Source organism: Canis aureus, chromosome 3 (genome assembly GCF_053574225.1).
Source record: "Canis aureus isolate CA01 chromosome 3, VMU_Caureus_v.1.0, whole genome shotgun sequence".
Taxonomy (NCBI): Eukaryota; Metazoa; Chordata; class Mammalia; order Carnivora; family Canidae; genus Canis; species Canis aureus.
Window position 1 is genome coordinate 45,074,403 of NC_135613.1, and position 4,137 is coordinate 45,078,539.

Here is a 4,137-nt window from a genome sequence, read left to right on the forward strand (position 1 = left end):
CTAGGTAAATAATCAGAAAACTTCTATGACTGCCCTGAAAGAACCCCTATCTCCTAGAGCCTCAGGGTTGAAGTTTCTGACAACCAAATCCAAAGTTATTTTTTCTCTCATGTTAAATTTAGGGCACAGATTGGGAAAGAGCAAGACCTTAAAAACTGGGGTAAGAATATCTGGCAGATTTTAATTAAGCTGAGGACCTGGAACTTCAAATTCCCCTGAGCCTCTCTTGCCAGTGGAAATAGCCTTTTTTTCCCTGTGTAAAAGGGTTAGACTCTTCTTGCCTGCAGAACCCGTAATGACCATTCCAGAGACAGTTTCCTTTTAGGTAAATGCTGATCCTTAAGACTAATCCCCATCACCACTATCGATGCTACACCTTTACTACGACTCAATACCCAGGATAATCCAGATGAACAGGCATTGAATATAAGGTCTTACCAATTATACCAGCAGAAATTTGAGAAATATGGATGAGAAGAGATCTTCAGAAAGGCAACAAAAGCAAAACTAAACAAGTGGGACCACATCAAACTAAAAAGTTTCTACACAGCAAAGGAAATTACCAACAAAATGAAAATGTAAGCTATGGAAAGGGAGAAAATATTTCCAAATCATATACCTGATAGAAGGTTAATATCCAGAAATATAAAGAACTCATACAACTCAAGGACAGAAAACAAAAACAAAAACAATCCAATTTAAAAATAAGCAAAGGAAGTCAATGGACATTTTTTCAAAAAAAGACATACAAATGATGGCCAACAGGTATGTGAAAAAGTGCTCAATATCACTAATCATCAGGGAAGTGCATAGTCAAAATGAGATATCATCTCACACCTGTTAGAATAGCTATTATTAAAAAGACAAGAAATAGCAAGTGTTGTTGGGGATGTGAAAAAAAGAAAGCCCTTGTGTACTATTGGTGGGAAGGTAAATTGGTGCACCAACTATGGAAAACAGTATGGAGTTTCCTCAAAAAATTAAAAATAGAATTATCATACAATCCAGAATTCCCACCTCTAGGTATATATCCAAAGGAAATGAAAATAGGATATCAAAAATATATATGTACATTCATCTTATCACAACATTATTCACAATAGCCAAGAAATGAGTATAACATAAGTGTCCACCAACAGGTGAATGGATAAAGAAAGTTAGTGTACATATAAAATGGAATATTATTAAGCCACGAGAAAATGAAAAATCATTCCATTTGCTACAGTGTGGATAGATCTTGAGGTAATTATGCTAAGTGAATTAAGCCAGGCAGAAAAAGACAAATAACCAAACTGTATCACTTAAATGTGGAATCTAATTATTTTTAAGTCAAACCCATAGAAACACAGAATATAAAATGGTTTCTAGGGACTAGGATGTGGAGGAAATTGGAAGAAGTTGGTAAAAGAATACAATAATTATTTTTTAAAGAAGGGATTTTAAGGGCATTAGACCAGGGTGGGAGAAATATAATATTGAATCAGCCTGAATTTATTAAAATGGATGCATCAACAAGAGATTCTGAATTCAAGGTACTAGCTCAACCGGCTGAGAAAGACTCTAAGAGTTTCTAGATGGGTTGACTGAAATTTAGTGGTCCATAATTAATGAGGTTAAGATATCAAAACTTCCTTAGTATACTATTGAGCAGGATTTTTCAATTTGGGCACTATTGACATTTGGAGTTAAATCATTCTTTATTGGAGTTTGGGGACAGAATGTAGAATGGTTAGCCGTATCCCTAGCTATTACCAATTAGGTCCCAGTAGCATCTCCTTTAGTTTAAGTCAATCAAAAATGTCTCTAGATATTGTCAAATGTACCCTGAGGGAGCAAAATTGGCTTCAGTTGAGAACCATTGCTATAGAGGAAGGTATCCAAAGGCTTATAGAGATATGAATGTGGAGTTTATTTGTTAGGAATGGCCTGCTTACCCATCTGCTACTTGTGCCACCTGGGGAGGTGAGGACCTTCCACAAGGCTTTGAGAAATAAATCAGTTAAGACACTATCAGTATTCTTGAAAGACTCTGTAGTGGCAGTTGCTTGCAAATAAAGTAAGAGATGCTGCCATAGACATAGGCTCTGAATTCAATGAATGATGAAATCCCTGAGTTCTAGGGTCCAAGAAGTAATCAGAATGATTTGGCCTACAGAAATCTTTGGTAGTGGCTAATTTATCATGCGGACCCTGGGACCACAATAAACCACCCACTTCATTCATAAAAGCAAAAGAAACAAAAACAAAACTTGATTGGATGACAGAGACCTAATATAGATCAATACAACAGCTGGACACATTTCTTCAACAAGTTCCTAGACTTGAGCCAAATCACAGACCTACAGCCCCTTTTAAAAGGGACGGATTAGGGATACCTGGGTGGCTCAGTGACTGAGCGTCTGCCTCTGGCTTGAGGTGTGATCCGGGGTCCTGGAATTGAGTTCTGAATAAGGCTGCTCACAGGGAGCCTGCTTCTCTCTCTGTCTATGTCTCTGTCTCTCTCTGTGTGTGTCTCTCATGAATAAAATAAATAAAATCTTAAAACAAATTTTTTTAAAAAGGGAGGGTTTAGGTATGGTCAGGAGAGTAAGGTCTCCCCAAGGATGTCCACATACTAAACTCCAGAACCTGTGGATATGTCATATTACACAGCAAAGGAGAAACCAAAGTTGCATATAGTTTCTACTCAGCTGACTTTAAAATAAAGAGATTATCCTGGATTATCTGAGGGAATCCATGGTAATCACAAGGTCCTTAAAAGATGGCAGATGGAAGCAGAAGAGTCAGAACTGAAGAGATGGCATTGGGTGAAAGTCTACCAATCACTGCTGGTTTTGAATATAGGATGGGTATTGAGCCAATGCAAGTAGCCTTTGGAACAGCCAAGAAGGTAGATTGTTCCCTACAGCCTCTAGAAAGGAATATAGCCCTCCAAAAAATAAATAAATAACTTCAGGCCAATGAGACCCACTTTTGGATTTCTAACCTCCAAAACTTTGAGTTAATAAGTTTGTATTTGTATTGTTTTGAGTCATTACATTTTTGGTAATTTATTATGATAGACATGGGTTATTTTAAGTCAATACACGAAGTTATTTTAAGTAAAGAATCTGCTATACTTATAAAAATTGTCTGTAAGTCTGCCTCTGAACTTTTCCCAAAGGGACTTGCGTCCTTACCATACTGAAGAAATGGAAATAGCCACACTTTCCAGGGATTAGTAGAAACTAACTCTGAAATGATGCTCATACCTGTAGACCCATATGCCACTGTGGCCCAATAGTTAAAGTAGGGACGCAAGAGATCAGGTGGTTGGTTAATGAAGTTTCGGCTCATGCCTGCCTATAAGGCCATTAGGTCTCCAGCACTCTCACTGTTTACCTAGTTCTGAATGCATAGCTCAAATAGACATATTCAGACTTCTCATATTAGTTTCTTGATCTGTGGAGTGACAGATTGTGGTAAGAAAGTCCTCTCTCTTCTAAAATAATAAACCAAAAGTAATGCTGCATCAAAAATTTGAAATATGGAGGGCTATTGGTTCTTACCACTCTACCCATGTGACCTATCTACTTGACTGGTGCAGAGAAAAGATAAATCTTGGAAATGACAGTGGATTGCCATAAACTTATCACATGGTGAGTTTAGTTGAAACTATTGATCACATGTGGATTTTTACTGGAGCAAATTGATGCAGCTCTTGATAATCTGGTAGACAGCTATTGATCTAATGAATTTTTTTTCTACACTTGTTAGTAAACACAACCAGAAGAAGTTTTCTTTCATGTAGAGGGAGTTGCAATACACCTTCACTAGGTTACCTTAACCTCACACGTCTGTAATACTTCAGTCCTCAAGGACCTTGATGGTTTAGCAATTCCACAGAACATTTTTCTTGTCTACTGCTTTGATGATATCAGGCTCACTGGAACTGCTAAGCAGGAAGTAGCTAATATCCTTGAATACCTTAATAAAACCTACACGTGTCAGGTGATAGGCCCATAAAATTCAGAGATTGCACTCAGTGAAATTTCTAGGAATTCTATTGTGTGGGATATATTGCAATAATACCTGCAAAGTGAATCATGAGTGGCTCCAACCACTAAGAAAAAGGTATAACATGTAGGATACTTCCTT